The sequence below is a fragment of the Macaca nemestrina genome, chromosome 16, assembly GCF_043159975.1.
Source record: "Macaca nemestrina isolate mMacNem1 chromosome 16, mMacNem.hap1, whole genome shotgun sequence".
NCBI lineage: Eukaryota > Metazoa > Chordata > Mammalia > Primates > Cercopithecidae > Macaca > Macaca nemestrina.
The window spans coordinates 99,159,734-99,179,941 of NC_092140.1; the positions used below are offsets into that span (position 1 = coordinate 99,159,734).

Genomic DNA, 20,208 nt, shown 5'->3' on the forward strand with positions numbered 1-20,208 from the left:
ACCACGTGTGTAGCCCTCTGTGTGCTTGGGCTGAGATCTGCTCAGCTTTCTGCTTCCAGCAAATGTCCCACCTTCTGAGACTTACCAGATGCAAAACCCAGAATTCTCCTCCTAGGGAGAGGGAGCTGCCCTGCAGGAACGGCCAGGCATTGGCTGACCCTCCGGCCTGAGGCGATGACAACCGGGAAAGATTTTCCATGCCTTTTTTGTTCTACAAAAGAAAAAAAAAAACAAAACAGGAAGACTGAAAGAACGGTTTATAATTGATTCTTAATAAGGAAAGATAATTAAACAAATAATAGTGCTAACGATAATAATTACTAGATGCAGTAGTAAATTTCTTAAATGCAGCATTTCAACTAATCCTCACAAGGACCCTCTGAGGTTGATATCATTATCTCCATATTTGAGGTGGGGAAACAGAGGCAGAGAGAGGCTGAGTTGCTTGCCTGACATCGCACTGCTGGGAAGTGGCGCCAGTGTGGGAGCTGCCCTGGTTCATGTGGGACACAGGGACAATGACAATTGGCCACACAAGAATGTCCTTGGGCTCCCACTCCCAAATCCCACAACTTCCCCTGTGTTTCTCTCTATCCTTTCCCCTTTCTAAATCGTGAGGAAGGCAGAGGTGGCCCTGCCTGTCCAAGGCTTGGGCGTCCTGAGGGGACCTTCTCTCTCTGCTCCAGCTTTTCTCATTCCCCATTGGGTCCTCCCATCAGCACTTAATGTCTCACGTCTGCCATGAAAAAGAACCAGACAAAAGCTCTCTTCCTGGGGGGCTTCCTCCCCCTTCTCTGTGCTTCCTTCCTCTGCCACTAAATTTCTAGCAAGAACTTGGGTGAGTTCTCTGCGTCCACTTCACAGCCCGCTGCCATCTGCATTCTGCCCCCATCAGCACGGCCTGGTCACCCATCAGCTCATAACTGACCCCAGCGTCTGCCTCTGTCCCTGTCCCACTCGCCTTCTCGGAGGACTCGTGAGCGACCAGTCGTTCCTGGCTGCAGCGCTCCCTCTCTCTGCCTTTCCTCACGACACCTCCTCCTGATTCTCCCTCTCTTCCCCCGAGCCGCTCCTTCCCAGTTTGCTTTACAGATGCTCCTCTTCCTGCCTACTCGTGAGGCTGAATTTTAGGTGTCAGCTTGACTGGGGCTCGGGGTGCCCACGTACCCTGGGTTTGTCTATGAGGGTGCTTTTGGACCAGAAGCATTTGAATGGGTGGGTGGAGCAAGGCAGATGGCCCTCCCCAGTGTGTGTGTGGGCCTCAGCCAATCTGCTGCCGGCCTGAATAGAACACACCGCGAGGGAAGGGAGAATTCACCCTGTCTGCCAGGCTCCTGGAGCCGGAGGAGCCGCAGTCTCCCGCTGTCGGACTCAGGCTAGAACTTACACCATCAGCTCTCTTGCTTTCCAGTCCTTTGGACTCAGACTGGAACTGGCTCTCCAGCTTGCTGATGGCAGATCTTGGGACTTCAGTCTTCATGACTGTGTGAGCCAATTCCTTATAATAAATCTCTTTATATAGGTATTTATATATAGTCTATGGGTTCTTTCTCTGGATAAGCCTGAGTAATGCACCCTTCCACAGTGCTGGTGTCCCTGAGCACTCTTCGCTTCTCCTTGCTCCTGTAACCTCATGTCTGTGACAACAGAATTTGTGTCACATTGTCAGTAAGACCCTTGAGGGCACAGATTGCATCTTATTCGTCTACCGAATCCATAATAGGTGCTCAGCAGGTGTTTGAACAAATGAATGAACAAACTACAAACTTGAAGACACAGAGAACCAAGCATAATACATATGACCATGAGTGATTGTCATCCACCGTCCATGTCCTCCTCATTTTAGCGATGGGGACTGCCATCCAGATGCAGAAAGCTAAAGATCCCCTCCCTGGAGACTAGACTATTACACCGTAATCTCAGCACTTTGGGAGAGAGAGGTGGGAGCATCACTTGAGGCCACAAGTTCACGACCAGCCTGGGCAACATATCTCATCTCTACAAAACAATTTAAAACATTAGCCATCTGTGGTGACACACATCTGTGGTCCCAGCTATTGGGGAGGCTGAAGCAGAAGAATTTGCTTGAGCCCAAGAGTTTGGGGCTCCAGTGGGCTATGATCGTGCCATTGCATTCTAGCCTGGGCAACAGAGTGAAACACCTGTCTCTCAAAAAAAAAAAAAAAAAAGATAAAAATAAAAAATAAATAAAATAAAATAAAATCCCCTTTCTGGTCCTCTGCACCCATCACCATGAGTCCTGCTCACATCCTCAGATCATCACAGCAGGGGTGTGCCCTGGGCCCCTCGGACTTCCTCTGACCCTAAAGTTAAGGCTTTTACCTCCCCTGCTGTGGTTATTTTTAAAAATCTTTCATCCATTTTTGTCTCTGCATTGCATCACACTGCTAAAATGGAATCTCTTCTCTCTGCTCAGAAAGACCAGTGCTCAATTTTTCTTACCCATTACACTGCAGGAAATGGGCTTAGTCCCCCATGCTATAGTGACTCCAAGCTGGTTGAACTGGCATTTCTTCTGTTTGTGCCTGTTTGTTGTTGTTGTTGTTGTTGTTGTTATTTATTTGCATTTGGCATTTTTTCCATTTGGCTACCGCAGGCCTTGAGCCTCAGGACTTTACCATCACACTGGTAAGATGAGATAAGAGGTGCCTTACCTTACCATACTGCTTAAAGTAGTTTCCTTCCAGTCTCCTGCCTCAGTCCCTCTCTATTTCCCCCGTTTGTTTTCTTTATTAATTGTGGGCCAATGTTTGTCTCTGTCTGGACTGCCCAGCCTGCCCCTGCCCCAGAATGTAAACCCTTAAGATATGTACTTTGTCTTGCCAATAACTATGTCCATAGCACCTAGGACACAACTTGACCCAATACATATTTATTGAATAAATATCACCATATGAATATTTCTTTATTTGCTGTTGTTGTGACTATGTGTAATATTCCGACCTGGACAAGACAGAGCTGTCTTATTTCTCTAGGTTGTCTGACTCTAAGGTCTTCCCTCTGGTCTCGAAACCCCTCTGTGCGCTCTTCTTAGTGTTCAGATGGGCAATGCCTCATGGCAAGACATCTGTAGGAAAATTTGAGGGTACAGATTGTGTCTTATTCAACCTGACCCATAATAGGTGCTCAGAAAGTGTTTTAACAAGTGAATGAATAAACTACAAACTTGAACACACAGAGTAAATCTCTTTTCATTCATGTTACTCTGCCATTTTCTTGATGGTTGACTTTTAGGATGTATATAATTCAAGAACTAGAAAATATAAAGTTATGATTGGTAGACCATTATAGTCACCATGGAGTGCTTCCCATGGAATGGTCCTCATCGTTTTTGAGTTAATTTTTGTGTAAAGTATGAAGTGTAGGTTAAGGTTCATTTATTTTGCATATGGATGGCCAACTGTTCTGTTTGCTGAAAAGACTGCCTTCTCCACTGAATTGCTTTTGCACCTTTTAAAAAAGTCAGTTGGCCATTTGTGTGGGTCTGTTTCTGAATGCTCTGTTCTGTTCCATTGATCTAAGTGTCTGTCCCTTCACCAGTACCGGATTGCGTGTTTACTGTAGCTTTATAAGTCTTTGAATCAGGCAGTGTTTTTGGATTTGAATTTGGATTTGGATTCCTCCAACTTCATTCTTCTTTTTCAAAATTGCTTTAGCTATTTTAGTTCCTTTGCTTTGCCAGATTTTAAAATCAGCTTGTCTATCTCTATTTTTAAAAGTCTGCTGGAATGTATCTACTGGAATGGTATAAAATCTATACATCAATTTTGGGAGAATGGACAACTCTACTATGTTGTGTCTTGTAGTTCATAAGCATGACCGTTTTTCATCTCCTTAGATATGCTTTGAGCCCAGCCTGGGCAACATGGTGAGACTCGATGTCAATTAAAAAGAAAAAAAAAAGAATGAGGACTTTTTTTAGAATAAGTACGTCCCATGCAATACTTGGGACATGCTTACACTAAAAAATTAGTCATTCTTTATCTGAAATTTGAATTTAATTAGGTATCTTACACTTTTATTTACTAAATCTGGTAATATTAATTATTTCATTTTGGGGGAAGCTATGACAAATGGTATTTTTTAAAATTTTGGTTTTTAATTGTCCATTATTGGTATAGGCAAATATGCTTAATTTTTGTGTGTTGACCATGTAGCCTGTGATATTTCTGAATTTACTTATTGGTTCTAAGAGGCTTTACATTTTTTATTTTATTTTCAAAATTCCTTGCGATTTGCATGTTGTCTTCAAAGGTTGACAGTTTCGCTTCTTCCTGTCTGTTTTTTGTTCTTGTGCTATTGCACTGGCTAGGATTTCTAGTGTGATATTAAGTAGGAGTGGGGAAGGTGAAGTCCTTACCTATTTGCCATGTTAGGAGGCAAATATTCAGTTTTTCCTTTAGATGATGTTAGTTGTAGGATTTTTGTAGATACTCTGTATCAGGCTGAGCTAGTTTCTTTCTGTTCCTAGTTTGCTGAGAGTTGTTATCATGAGTGGATGTTGAATGTTGTCCATTTTCTTCTACATTTATAATCATATTGTTTTTCTATTTCCTCCCTTCTTCTTGCTTTGGGTTTATTTTCCTCTTCTTTTTCTAGTTTTTTAAGGGTTCAGCTTAGATTATTTGGCTGAGAACTTTCTTCTCTTCTAGTCTAAGCATTTTAATGCTCAGCACTGCTTTAGCTGCATCCCACACATATTTTTTTTTAGATGGAGTCTTACTCTGTCGCCTAGGCTGAAGTGCAGTGGCATGATCTCACCTCACTGCAACCTCCGCCTCCTGGGTTCAAGCAATCCTCCTGTCTCAGCCTCGCAAGTAGCTGGGATTACAGGTCCGTGCCACCATGCCCAGCTAATTTTTATATTTTTGGTAGAGACAGGGTTTCGCCATGTTGGCCAGGGTGGTCTTGAACTCCTGACCTCAGGTGATCGGCCTGCCTTGGCCTCCCAAAGTACTGGGATTACGGGCATGAGCCACCACACCCGGCCTCCCCACACATTTTGATATGTTGTATTTTCATGTTTTTTTCAATTCAAAATACTTTCTAATTTCCCCTGAAACTTCTTTTTGGAACCATTATTTAGAAATATGTTGCTTCATTTTCACAAATTTGGAGATTGTTATCTTTCTGTTATTTATAGTTTAATTCCATTATATTCCATACTTGGTATGATTTTAATTCTTTTACTTTTGTTACGGTTTGTTTTATGATCTAGTGTGTAATCTATCTTGGTGAATGTTATATTTGCACTTTAAAAGTACTTATAGTTTGCTGTCGTTTTGTATACTGTTTTATAAATGTCAATTGGATACAGTTGATATATGGTATTGTTCATTTCATCTACATCCCAGCTGGTTTTCTACTCATTCTATTTATGAACAAGAGATGACTGTGGAAAATCTAACTAGATTTGTGGATTTGTTTATTCTTCCATTTAGTTTTGCCAGTTTTTGCTTGTTGTTTTTTGTTTTTTCAAAGAGATGAGGTCTCGCTCTGTTGCCCAGGCTACAGTATAGTGGTGCAATCACAGCTCACTGCAGCCTGAACTGCTGGACTCAAGGGATTCTCCTGCCTCTGCCTCAGCCTCCCAAGTAGTGAGGGCTATAGGCATGTACCACCACACCCAGCTAATTTTTAAATTTTTTGCAGATAAGGGGTCTTGCTATGTTGCCCAGGCTGGTCTGTAACTCCCGGGCTCAAGCAGTCCTCCCACGTGGCATGCTTCTTGTATTTTGAAGCTCTAATTTTAGGTGCATATACATATAGGATTGTTTTGGCTTCTTGATTTACTGACCCTTTTATCATTACATAGTTTTTCTTTATTTCTGACTATTTTCTTTGCTGTAAAATCTACTCTGATATTGACACTTAGCTTTCTTTGGTTTGTGTTTGTGTAACGTATTTCGTCTTTTTATTTTTACTAATATCATAATATAGAATATTTATATTTAATGTAATTAGTGGTATTTTAGATTTAGTCCTACCATTTTATTATTTGAATTCTATTTCTTTTCTCATTCTTGTTTCATTCTTTTGTTTCCTCATTCTTGCCTTTTGTTAGGTTATTTGATTATTTTTAGTCCCTTTAATTATTATTTATCTCCTTGTGTGGTTTCTACTTATTGCTCTAGGGATTACAATGTAGAGGCTTAACTTCTCACACTTTACTTAAAATCAGTATTTTACTACTTAAGTGGAGTGTGGAAATCTTACCACCATATTGGAATCTTTACCCACCCCACGCCTCTTATTACTCTTGTCTTACATCGATATACATTGAAAATTCCATCAGACAATGTTATAATTTTGTCTTTTAACTGTCAAATGCAGGTTAAATAACTCAATAGGAACAGAAAAGTCTTTTATATTGACCTAGATATGTACCATTTCCGTTGCGTCCTTCATTCCTGATGTTTCAGGCTTCCTCGTGGAATCACTTCCCTTCCGTCTGCTGAACTCCCTTTAGCAATTATTCTAGAACGTGTCTGCTGGCAATGAATTCTCTTATTTTTTCTTTATCTGAGACTGTCTTTATTTTACTTTCTTACTGATGGATATTTTCAGTAAATACAGAATCATGGGTTGACGCTGGTTTTCCTTTCAGCGCTTTGAAGATATACACATCCCTTTTTGCTCTCGTGGTTTTTTAATGAGAAATCCAGTCAATTGAATCATTGTTCCCTCTTCGGTAATAAGTTTGCTCAGTGTGAGATCAGCCAACACTGTCTTACTGTCATTGACTGCTTTTAATCATCACATGTCTTAAATCTAGTATGGAGCCTAAACCCCTCAAATGCACTACTTCAGGTAGGTCTCCTGTGCTCAGGTCCCAATTCTTGTCGGTTCAGTAAACTAACTTTGAGAAAGAAGGGAGTAAACATAGATTATCCTCCTAAGCTTACAGACCCAACTTCAAAACCACATCTCCACCCAAGGACCTGGATTCCCTTTCACCGCGTCCACTGTGTCTTGATTTCCCTCTGTCTCCATCCTTTCCCTTGCTGTCACTGACTGATATTTGAAGGGTAGAATTACTAGGAAAGAGAATAAACCCGGATGTCTCTTTCCTCTCGTTATAAATTATGTGACAGGTTAACAGTGAGCCCTAGGCTTTATTCTGTCTTGAATTTGTAGATAAAGTCTCTAAATTCCCTCAGGCGGACATAAAACAACAACCTGTTTTAGCTTTTTGGGTGAACCGAGCTCAGTCTGCAGGAGCCTTTATAAACAGGGCCGTGGGAGTGTTGGAAGGCATGTCCAGGCCTGACGGCTGCTGGTGGTGACAGCCGGAGACAGTTTTGACAGACGCTTATAAAAAAGAAAAGAACAGAAAAACAGGCTGTGAGAGTTCATAGGCCGATTAAGTAGAACATTTCATCTCATTCCTTGTGTTGTTCTCCCAGGGACATAGAACTAGGTTTTCCTCCACGGGCCCTGTGCTTCACCTGGGACACAAGGCGGCTGTGGAAGGACCGCAGGGAGGTGCCAGGTCTGGCCTCCAGGACGGCCGTCTGTGGCATAACCCTGCATCGGTAGCAGCAGTTCCTGCTTTTTCAGAAATGCAGGAGCACCGGTTCTAGTAGGCAACTACTTCCAAAGAACAGTGTGTAGAACATACCCTTCTTTCCCCAGAAACCCTTATTAAGCATCATTAAGTGCAAGACACTGCCCACAGCTCAATGATCACATTGAAAATGGCTGTGATGCATATTGGTGCTAATCAGAGTGACACAACTCCACGAGGCATATATAAGAGTGAAATTCTTTCTTTAATTTTGAGAGGAACTCTAAGGATAAAAGGGAAAATGCCCACAGTCCAAACCTCTACTGTCTGCTTGGGATTTCTTCTGAGTTCTCACCTATGTGACTGAGCAAGTTGAGCACATCTTTGCTGGAAATAATGCCAAGGAGGCGTTGACATCGGATCCTTTTTAAGTGTGACGTCGATGAGTTCGGGGAGTGCTCATCGTCCCTTTTGAGCTACGCAGAAGCAGAACTCGTGTCTCCACGACTCTTGTGACAGCTCCCCTCAGCGTGTGTCTCTTCAGAATCAGGCTCTTTGCACATGAGGCTCGCTCCTAATCAAGCAGATCCTTTTTATGGCTAAGGAAATGTGCGCCTAAAGAATTCTGCCAAGGCCCCGTGCTACAGAGTTAGCCCTGGTATTTCTGGCTCAAGACAGGTGGTTGCTCCACAACTCCACCCAACATCTTTTTCATGACTGTTTTTGTCTTTTTCACGGTGTTACCCTCAAACTATCAAGAGGAGACTCTCGTTTGCTTGGAGACTTTGCTTTCTTGGAAGTCCTGGAACACCTGCCAAATGCTCCTGCACTTTCAGGTCCGCTTAGGAGCCTTCGACCTCTCCCTCACCGCCTGTCTGCACCTGCACCGTGGCTCTGCTGGTTGGCAGAGTCTGCATGTCATTGTCTTTGCATTCAGGGTTGAGCCCCAGCTGGGATACTGTAAGCACTCAGTATGACAGAGCCTTCCTCCTTCCTCAGCTCACACCATTCCCGACAGTCCTTCTGCCCACCTCCCAGCTCCTGACCTTGCTTCATAGTACCCTGCCTGGCTTTCTTCAGTACTCTGCACTCTCTCTGACTGCCAGTCTTTGAAGGCATCTGAAATCTCTCCTGCCCTCCCAGCCGCACATCTGGGTTGCAAGCCCTCTGTGCTCCAGTGCCCTGATGCAGACTGCGCAGACCACACCACATTTCCTCTCTGCATCTCCCACTACTAGACCATGACCCTGAGGACAGTGAGCACTCAGAAAGTACCCCATGCCCAGCAGTAGGCAAAGCCCTGGGAATGCAACTGTGCATGGGAAACAGTTCTTGTCTTCAGGAGCTCCTGGGCTATTCAATTACAGTTGATTAAATCTTGGTTCTTTTCTTGCCAAGACAAACAGTAGGAGAAGGATGGAAAGTGTCCCTTGTTTCAGCGGTGCCATGGTCACTGGTGGCAGGTGAGGGTGGGTGGTCTTGCAGAGGACCAGGAGGCAGGGGCAGATGGGCATGAAGGCAGTGGCGGTGGGCACAGCTGTTGATGAGTTTGGCACCGAGGCAGGGGTTGGAGAGCTTGTGGAGGGGAGCCAGAGGCAGGGGAAGTGAAAGCAGTGATCTATTAAAGCTGTTACTGCTTTCGTTGTTATTAACAGTGGGAGATTTGACCACATTTAAAAGGTGGCAGAGAAAAGATATCGTAGTGGAGACTGAAGTGTAGAGGAGGAGGGCTCCTTGGTGAAATGAATGTGCCGCATTAGTTTCTTGTGGCTGTTGTAACAAACGACCACAAAACAGCAGAAACATCTTTGCTTGCAGTGCTGGAGGCCAGAAGTCTGCATTCGAGGTGTCGGTTGGCTGCACTCCCTCTGAAGGGCTGCCTCTGTGGACACATCACCTTCTCCTCTTCTCTGTTAACTCTCCCTGTACCTCACTTTTTCTTTTTTTAGAGACGGGATTTCGCTGTGTTGCCATGGCTGGTCTCGAACTCCTGGACTCAAGTGATCCTCCTGCCTCAGCCTCCTGAGTGGAGACCACCACATCTGGTAACCTCCTTCTTATAAGGACGCTTGTGATGACATTTAGGGCCCGCCCGCATAACCCAGGATGATCTCATCGCAAGGTCCTTAACTGAATCACACACCTGCAAAGAACTTTTCTCCAAGTAAGGTAACATTTAAAGCTTCCCGCGATTTGGACCCGCAGTCCTGGGGGCTGTTATTCAGTCTGTTACCATCTGTGAAGAATAGGAGGCACGGGGTGGGATCCTCCTGTGGGTGGAAGCGTGCAGCTGGGCAGGAGGAGGGGCCCTGTCCACTGTTAGAGGAGGAGCTGCAAGGATGGGTGGAAATGCAGACAAGTTCGGAGCAGGAGCTGGGGGTGCAGAGTTGGCGGGGAGAACTGGTAGGAAAGGGCTCAGAAGAAGATTGAAGACTGTGTGAAATCACTTTTTTTTTTTGGACACAGAGTCTTACTCCGTCGCCCAGGCTGGAGTGCAGTGGCAAGATCTTGGCTCACGGCAACCTCCGCCTCCCGGGTTCAAGCGATTCTCCAGCCTCAGCCTCCCGAGTAGCTGGGATTACAGGCACACGCCACTGCGCTCAGATAAATATTGTATTTTTTTAGTAGAGATGGGGTTTCACCAAGTTGGCCAGGCTGGTCTTGCACTCCTGACCTCAGGTGATCTGCCTGCTTCAGCCTCCCAAAGTGTTAGGATTACAGGCGTGAGCCACCGTGCCCGGCCATGAAATAACTGAGAGAATTAGAAGTGACTGGAGATAGGGAGGAGAACTTCCAGGCACTGCGAGGGCCACTTGTAGCGGGAGGCCATGGATTGGTGGTGGCACCAGACCCATGCTAGGGAGACATTCTCTGACAGTTGAAGCAGCCTGGGTGTGCATGTGCGTGTGAACATAAGGCAGAGGCTGACTCAGAATAGTGCCGGTTTAGCAGAGCAGGTTTGCAGGGAGGATACGGCGGGATCAAGGGTGCTGGAGCAAGTGCGGTTTAAATGATGGCACAGAAATGGTTTAGGCTGCACAGGACAGTGGGAAATATAGGGAGGAGTCTGGACTGACTAAGGGATTGGCCATCTCAGAGCTGTCAAAGAGCAAGTATGGTGGCTGTCACTGGAATGACAGAGTTAAAATTCCAGAATTGCCAGAGCTCGGGGTGAGGAGCCAGGGGCCTGGGTCTGTTTGTGGTGTCCGTGGCTGAGAAGAAAGGGGGTAAAGAGCTCTGGAGCCAGCCTGGGAGATGGGCCACCCAAGTGGCAGATGAAATCTTCCAGGACCACCGCAGGACTTACAGAAGGAGGGGGAACGGGCCTCAGGACCCGTGGCCTTCTGGTGAACACAGAACAGACCCAACTCCAGGTTTCAAACCTCACTTTGGTTTCTTCCACGCAGACCTCTGCCGAGGCCCCAGATGGTAGGGAAGTTAGCATGTGTGTCAGCTGCTGTTCCATATCGGGCGGCAGTTTGTTCTGTGTTGAAAAGAGGTAGCTAAAGGTTAGCACAAGCCTATGACAGGCAGTTTCAGAACAAAGGAAGAAGACATGGTCTGCTCAGCACTTCCGGCCCGATGTATGGTTCTGTTGCGTAGGATAGACATTTATTTGTATGAGGGCAGGTCTTTGCCCAAGAGGTCTGCTGAGCTTAGACTGGGTAGCTGATGGGAGCCCCAGCAGCCACGGTGAGAATAAACACAAAGCGAGGGGCTGGCAATGGATGGCTGGGGAACAGCCTACTGGATCTCTGGGCTGACGGGCCAGAGAACCTTCCTTATGACTGTCTGGGCTGGGTTTACCTTCCAGCAGCAAACCTGCTAGTGGGAGAGTCAGAAACTTCAAACAAGGGAGGGCCTCGAACCCAGTAGTATAAGGTGGTCATGTTCTAGAGGTGATGTTTGACTCTCAGAATTCATATTATATATGAAGTAAATCAAAACATAGAAATAAATACAAAGCATCAAGGCAATGATTTCTTAAAACACATACATCTTTAACCATTATTGTGTATTTTGCCTTACAGTTTGCAGAGTCCTCTTTCCAAAATTAACAGGGTGAGGTTTCAAGTTCTTCTTTTATAGCATATTTGGTCACATCTAATTTCTGCTCCAAAGTTAATGATTCCAAAGCAAAGTTTATACCACTTGCACATAGTGAACACTTGGATGACATTTTTATAGGTTCTGAAAATACTTTAAATTGTAATGTTAGTGAATGACAAAATAATAGCCCACTCATCAACCAGATCCCTCTAAGGGCTTCTAAGTTTTAAGCACAGCCTGGCTCAGGGTGTGATAAGCCCAGGGATTTCAGCTAAAACGGGGCCACCCTGGAAAGCAGCATATGCACCACTTATAATCACCCCCTCCCACCAGCTTTGAAATGGTGTGATTTTGATGAATTCTTACAACCTGGAAACATTTGAATTACCAGATTTTGCAAACCAAGTGAGGCTTTATTCATATTTTATGTGGCACCATCTCAACTTTGCATGATTCACATTAGCATGAAATGTATCCTTTTAGTCATCCAATCTTTTTGCAGCAACTTCTGGGCCCCAGACCCTATTTTGTAGGCCCTGGAGATTCAGCAGTGAACAAAACAAAGCCCTCACCCCCAAGAACTTTATAGTCTAATGGAGAGACTGAAAATAAACAAATAATAGATACATAAGGTGATGTCAGCGAAGGGTAAGTTCTGTGAATAAATGTAAAGCATGAAAAGGGACAAAGGAGGCTAGACAAGAGGTGCCATTTCAGGTAAGGCACCAGAGGGAGCTGTGCAGATATTGGAGGGAGAGCATTCTAGACAGAGGGTGCAGCAAGCAACAGGTGCATCATTGTGACTATTTAGTTTATAAAGGACAGGGTCTGGCATTGACATAGAAGGTGGATTAAACCCACTAGTTATGGCATCAAAGCCCAGTTTTGGCCAGGCAGAGTAGCTCATGCCTATAATCCCAGTATTTTGGGAGGCTGAGGTGGGAGAATCACTTGAGGCCAGGAGTTAGAGACCAGCCTGGGCAACAGACCAAGACCTCATCTCTACAAAAAATAGACATAAATTTTAAAAATGTGGGAGGATTGCTTGAGCCCAGAGTTTGAGGCTTCAGTGAGCTATGATCGTGCCACTGCACTCTAGCCTGCTGACAGAACAAGACTCTGTCTCAAGAAAACAAACTAAAAAAATCCCTCAACTCTACCACCTACTGTGTGTCTTCAGGCGAGTAATGTAATTAATCGTTCCAAGTTTCTATGTTTGTTTATCTGTTGAGTCAGGATGATAGTAACACTTGGTTCATGGGGTTGTGGTAAGACCCTTATCTCTGACCCTAACACACAGGACGTGCCCCAAACGAGAGGGCTGCCACTGTTAGTATAATCACCAGGAACAGTAAGCCCTTTGAAAGCAACACTTGTGTGGTTGCTACTGTCAACGCATGGCACTTGGGCAGAGTACAGAGGCTTGTTTCTGCTGGTAAATGTCTCCAAAATGTAAACACATCTGTGGATGTTCAAACACACTCCCTCCCCTCCTGACAAGTGCTGGTCAGGGCCCAGGGCAAGAGAGCTCAGCTCAGAGCAGCGTGGGAGAGTGGAGACTGAAGTGTAAACAGGACCTCGGCGTAAGAGGATGTCTTCACTGCTTTCCCGTGCAGACCCCTCACCAACTGGGTCTCCGGCTGGCAAAATGAATCCTCCCTAAGCACTGCTGCTGTGGCAGGCAGAGCCCATGGCACTGTGCACGGAGCCAGGCCCAGCCTGCGTGGCAGCTACCGACTCTCTACTGCAGGTGCTATCTGTAGAGCTGGCCAGTGGCTGCCTCCTCACAGCTCCTAGATGTCCAAATGCCCTGAACCTTTAGCCCGGCCTGAGGTGACCAGAGCCACTGGGTAGAGCACCTACTGAGTACAAAGCAGAGAACTATGGTTGGCAAAAGGGAGCACTTAGGTTTCTCTACATCTGAAGTGTAAGAACTCATTCTTACCTGATTCCTGTTGGTGCATGCCAGCCGTGTAATAATTGCCTGTTAGCCTTCCTGTCTCTCTCGTCAGACTGTGAGCTCCTTGAGGGCAGAAACCATGTTCTTGTGTCCCTAACGCCAAAAGCCTAATCGATGTTTAAAAATGAGTAAATGGATGAATGACTCAGATGTCTTGAAAAGAATTCACAATAATCATTGGCCTTAATATGACTGTATATTTATTTTGCACTTTATAGTTTACGATTTATAGATCATGTTCTTATTTTATTTTATTTTACTTTTGAGACAGAGTCTCTAAAGTCATCTAGCCTTACCGCTGCTATGCTTGATGGCTTTTATGTTAGAAAAGCTTGGCCCAGACAGCCACGCTCTGTCAATAGTAGCTTTCTCGTTGTTTCCTGCTTGGCAAATTGACCCACATTCTCATGCCTCCCTCAACCTTGAGATGTGCACAGGTGTATACAGGTGCATCATGGCTACTTACCTGGGAAGGTTTTCTTCTGTGCTTTCAGGTTTGTAGCTATTTTTGAGATACTGGGTGTGCAGGTGGAAGTGGTGCCTACAGAATTTGGGGAATGGGGCAGGTGGAAGGTAGTGGGATTTGAGGGGTGCTTGGAAAACCTTGGTGAGGAAGAGAATCTTGAGCCAGAGTCTGTTAGAAAGGAAGGTCCTGCTGCCCAGGCTCAGTGGCTCATGCCTGTAATCCTAGCACTTTGGGAGGTCAAGGTGGGCAGATCACCTGAGGTTGGGAGTTCAAGACCAGCCTGACCAACATGGAGAAACCCCGCCTCTACTAAAAAAAAATTTAAAAAAATAGCCGGGCGTGGTGGCGCATGCCTGTAATCCCAGCTACTCAGGAGGCTGAGGCAGGAGAATCACTTGAACCCTGGAGGTGGGGATTGCAGTGAGCCGAGATTGCGCTATTGCACTCCAGCCTGGGCAACAAAAGCAGAACTCCGTCAAAAGAAAAAAAAAGAGACAGGAAGGAAGGAAGGAAGGGAGGAACGGAGGAAGGGAGGAAGGGAAGGAGGGAGGGAGGAAGGGAAGGAGGGAGGGAGGGAGGGAGGCCCCGCTGCACCCCAGGCAGCCGGAAGAGTCCTAGAGGGGATCGTGGGGTGGGAGAATTTTCCTGGACCTAGGGAAACAGGTGCTTCTTTGGAATGGTCTGCAGAATGCTGACCACCCTGTTCTCCTTCGTGTATTGGGTGAGGCCTGGCCTGGCCACTCTGTATTTGCAGGGTCTGCAGATATTTTCAGTAAAGAGCTAGATAGTAAATATTTCAGGCTTTGCGGGCCATACGACCTCTGTCACAATTGCTTCATGGCTGTTTGATGCAGAGGCAGCCAGACCGACTGTACATAAACCAATGGGCCTGGCTGTGTTCCGGGAAAACTTTATTTACAAAACAAGTCACAGCTAAGTTTCACCTGGTAGTTTGCCAACTTCTGCTCATGCAATGGTGTTCCCAACTCTCTGGTGAATGCCAAACACTCCCCACACCTCCCCACTGCAGCAGAAGCCATAGCATGACCAGGGCAACAGTAATGCCCCGTAGCTGCCATTTACCCAGCGTTCACTTTGAAGCAGGCACTGGGAGAAGAGCTTTACTTCGTTTAATCTCCTCAACAACCCAATGTTGGTTTTCTTGTGATTTTCACAGATCATGAAACAGGTCTCAGAGAGGTTAAATAACTTGCCCAAGGCCACTCATCTGGGCTTAGTTGATGAAATCAGACTGGTGGGCAGAAACTTGACCTTCACAGTTAATTATCATGACCAATCCTCACACCCACGTCTTATTTTAAAGATTTTTTTTAATCTTTTTTTTTTTTTTTTTGAGACAGAGTTTTGCTCTGTCACCCAGGCTAGAGTGCAGTGGCTCGATCTCGGCTCACTGCAAGCTCCGCCTCCCAGGTTCACGCCATTCTCCTGCCTCAGCCTCCTGAGTAGCTGGGACTACAGGCGCCCACCACCACGCACGGCTAATTTTTTGTATTTTTAGTAGAGATGGCGTTTCACTGTGTTAGCCAGGATGGTCTCAATCTCCTGACCTTGTGATCCACCCTCCTTGGCCTCCCAAAGTGCTGGGATTACAGGCGTGAGCCACTGCGCCCGGCCCTAAAAAATCTTAAGAACAGCTTTTTGAGGAAGACACAGTAGCAGGTGCTGTGGAGCTGTGGTCCACCTGCTCCTGCTCCCAATTCACCACTGTTGGCTCTCACCAAGGCACGAGTCCATCAGGAGCCACGCTGCGGCCATGGCTTTTAAAGACCCAGAAAAACACCTGTGGAGCTGGAGGTGGTGATTCACTGAATTCTAATCAAGCTGCTAGAGAAAAATAAAAAGCTTGTGGCAGCAAGGGCATAGTTTATTCCTGAAGCGCAGGCATGTGTGGCTTAACCCTTTCCTGGCATGGCTTTAGGTCCTATTTATAGTCTGGTATCTTATTGCCACAGTCTGTTCTGTCAGCCTTATGATCTTTACTTTAAGATCACTCTAAAGTGATCTAACTTTACTCTAACGAGTCGCCACATAAAATCCCCAGAGAAGATGTGTGCTGACTTGGTCAGAGGAGCAAAGGAAAAGAATCCCGAAGTGAAAGGACTGGTTCGGATGCCTACCAAAACGTTGAGAATCACTACACAAAAAGCTCCTTGTGATCAAGGTTCTAAGACGTGGGATTGTTTTCGGATGAGAATCCACAAGTGACTCACTGACTTGCACAGCCTTTCTGAGCTTGTTAAGCAGATTACTTCCATCAGTATTGAGCCAGGAGTTGAGGTTGACGCCATCATTGCAGATGCTTAAGTCAACTATTTTAATAAATTGATTCCTAGTTTTTTAAAAAAAGAATAGACTCAGCCACTTTACCGGTCTGTGGCACCAGACAAGTTACTTCACTTTTCCGTAATTTTGTTTCCTCAACTGTGAAATGGGGATCTGAGCACCCTTACCTTTGTAAACTAAACATAAAATCCTAAGCCCTCCCACCCCCCACACTGGGTGAATAGACCCCCTCTTAGCCCAGGGGACCCCAGAAAAAGCTTAAAAACTGAGTTCCCAGCCATGATGGGATGAGAGGTCAGACACGCCTCATTATACCTGCTCCCTTTTGCAGTTTAGACACAACTGATGGGCATTCATGTTAAAGTAAAGATCATAAGGCTGACAGAACAGACTGTGGCAATAAGATACCAGACTATAAATAGGACCTAAAGCCATGCCAGGAAAGGGTTAAGCCGCACACGCCTGTGCTTCAGGAATAAACTATGCCCTTGCTGCCACAAGCTTTTTATTTTTCTCTAGCAGCTTGTTTAAGTGCTGGTCTTGAGATAAGCAATAATAAAACAGTTTTCAGCCTACCAGTCATCAGATGCTGACAAACTGACCCTCAGCCCCTGTGCCACCAGCCATAACTACAGCTTTGATTGGACAAGAGACTAACTTCTGTAACTTCTCCTGATAAGATCACTGACCGTGGACTGGTTCTGGCCGGTTTAGGGAGGCTGCGCACTGCAACCTCCTCCTCCTGGGTTCAAGCGATTCTTGTGCCTCAACCACCCAAGTAGCTGGGACTACAGGCGCACACCACCATACCTAGCTAATTTTTGTATTTTCAGTAGAGACAGGGTTTCACCATGTTGGCCAGGCTGGTCTCAAACTCCTGGCCTCAAGTGATTCACCTACCTCAGCCTCCCAAAGTGCTGGGATTGCAGGCGTCAACCACCACACCTGGCCCCATTTAATTCTTTTAGATGCTGATGGGATTCAACTTGCTTTCCAATTTTTTTTTTTTTTTTTTCACTGCTGGTGTATAGAAATACAACTGATTTTTGTGTGTTGACTTTGCAAGGGCACGAGACTTTGCTGTATTTGCTGCAACCTCTGCCTCCCGTGTTTAAATGATTCTCCTGCCTCTGTCTCCCAAGTAGCTGGAACTACAGGCACACGCCACCATACCGGGTTAATTTTTTGTATTCTAATAGAGACAGGATTTCACTGTGTTGCCCGGGCTGGTCTTGAACTCCTGAACTCAGGCAATCCACCCGCCTCGGCCTCCTACAGTGTTGGGATTACAGGCATGAGCCACCGAGCCCTGCCCCAATCTTGTGATTTTTCTTTTTTAGTGAACACCTTTTAGGGTGATTTTTGGTTAGAGTTAATTACTGTCTTTTAAGTGTTTAGGTAGTGGCTGGCACATAGCAAATGTTCAATGGGAGGTTGCTATTAATATTGCTGTTATTAATATTACCTTAGAAAATTTGAAAAATGAAGATTATACAGCAAGAAATGAAAAATACCTTTAACTCCCCCATCCAGAGGCAGTCATTGTTTACATTTTATACTTTTTTTCTAATCATTTTGAGGTCTATATTTTAATATAGTTGATATATATATAGATATTAACATTTTTATCACATCATACAAATCACATGTAAATTATAGAAAACACATTTTTAAAAAGTCACTACACAAAGAAAACGACTTTTCTTGTTTATATTTATGTGTGAATGTGACTATCATATGATTTTATATGTTGACCTCTAAATGTTACATCATAAAACCTCCCAGCCGGGCTTGGTGGCTCACGCTTTGGGAGGCCGACATGGGCGAATTACCTGAGGTCAGGAGTTTGAGACCAGCCTGGCCAACGTGGTGAAAACTGGTCTCTACCAAAAATACAAAAATTAGCCGGGCGTGGGGACACGCACCTGTAATCCCAGCTACTTGGGAGGCAGAGGCAGGAAAATTGCTTGAGCCCAGGAGAGAGAGGTTGCAGTGAGCTGATACCTTGCCACTGCACTCCAGCCTGGCCAACAGAGCAGACTGTGTCTCAGAACAAAACAAAACAAACCAACCAACCCTCCCCCTGCTCCACAACGTCCGTAAGGTCCGTTAGTGCCCGCGGCATGGTGTGGAGGTGAGTGGCCAGCCCTAGCTGGTCATCAGGTCCCTGTATTGCGAGTGGTTTCCCTCTGCTGGGGCCTCTTCGCGCAGGCTCCCCGGCTCCTTCCAGCAAGTCCTGGAGCTGGCAGGGGCACTCGGAGATTTCGTAGTGACAGTCCCCGGACCACCAAAGCGGCAGATCTGTGAATTCTGAAAATGGGGAGCAGAGCGGCGGAGGTGAGAAAGGGCCCACCTTGTTTCCACCTCAAGTCCCCTTTCTGCAGAGCCTCGCTGGGGGGCCTGGAGTAGGAACGAGACTCCCACACAACTCTGGCCCAGCCCACTTTGCTGAGGTCCAGGAATCCCTCCCTCATCTGCTCCATCCCCTCACTTGTGTTTCCCGGGCTTTCGTGGCCAGGGCAGGGCCCGTGGGGGAGGCTCCCACGCTGGGAGGGGAGCGGCCTGCAAGCAGAGGGCACTCGGTGCACGTGGGTTCTCCCTCTCTTCCCTCTCCCGATGTCTCCGACTCTCTCCCTAGGCCGGTGCTACTCTCCCTCTTGCTCTGTCTCCCTCTCTGTTGCCCTCCTTGCTGCTGTGACCGTCATGGGGCTCTGGAGACCAATCCATCCACACTGACTTTTTTCTCTATCCTCAGATGGGCAGTGTGTAGAACTGCCCTAATTCAAATGGCCGTTTGGAAGTGCTTTCCTACGGGGGCTGGTTATGGGAAGTGAGTCAGTGGGGAAGGCTCCTCATGGAAGAAGAGGTCCTCAGCCTTGCCCTCTGTCCTGGCGCACTCTGAAGGCAGCAGGTGCTGTCCTTGGCGCAAGGAAGCTTTGGGAGAGAAGCTGAGAGTGCGGCCCGCATCTGTGCGCCCGCGGTGTGGTGGTAGATGGAGCTCTCAGCCTCCACGTGTGGCTGCCGCACAAACCAGCCCGCATTTCCCACATGCTGTATTCCGTCCTGGGCGGGTGGTTTTTATCTGGAGCCACCGCGATTTTGTCTTGACTTCCTAGCATTGTTGAGGTGGTAACTTTTAGGGCTGAAATTGAATATGACTTTAGAAGAATATTTAGTTTCATGGAAAAGAATGGAATCCAGATACCAGCAATGCAGTCTTTAATATTCTTATCGTGTTCTTTTGATATTAAGAAGCATTTTTCAAGCTCCTGTCAATTCCCTGGCATTAGGCTCTGATGTGCTAAGACACGCGCGCAATGCACACCTCAAACATTTACCAGCTACCTCGGTTCACCTCGTACGTTATCCCAGACGGCTATGTTTTGCTATGCCTTTGCACATATGAGCTTTTCTATATTAAAAACCCAGTTATTCAATATCCCAAACACATCTAATCCTCCTGGTTCAAAATGCCAAAGAATGGGTTTAATGAAGAAAGCATTATCTCTGTGCGAAGACCTTAAACGGAAGCTGCCAAATCCTGCAGAACCGACTCCTCTCAGTACCAGGAATGACTGGTTTAGCATTGCTGCGATTTCCAAAGCCGTACGTGTAGATGAGAAAGTCCAAATGTATTTCTAGAAGTGATGCAGAATTAAGAAGTCTATATATTTGATCACATTTTCAACTTTTCCTTTTTTTTTTTTTTTTTTTTTTTGAGACGGAGTTTCTCTCTTGTCGTCCAGGCTGGAGTGCAGTGGCATGATCTCGGCTCACTGCAAGCTCCACCTCCCAGGTTCAAGTGATTCTCCTGCCTCAGCCTCACAAGTAGCTGGAATTACATGCGCACAACACCACACCTGGCTAAATTTTGTATTTTTAGTAGAGATGGGGTTTCAC

General features: G+C 45.9%; 1 long non-coding RNA gene across 1 annotated transcript in view; it reads left to right on the plus strand.

Moving 5' to 3' along the window:
- The window catches only part of LOC139359148 (uncharacterized), a 47,864-nt gene that overhangs the window by 15,674 nt on the left and 11,982 nt on the right, over positions 1 to 20,208 (plus strand). The window contains exon 3 of the long non-coding RNA XR_011614947.1: positions 9,478 to 9,697. This is a non-coding gene — a long non-coding RNA (uncharacterized lncRNA). The remainder of the gene's footprint in view (positions 1 to 9,477; positions 9,698 to 20,208) is intronic.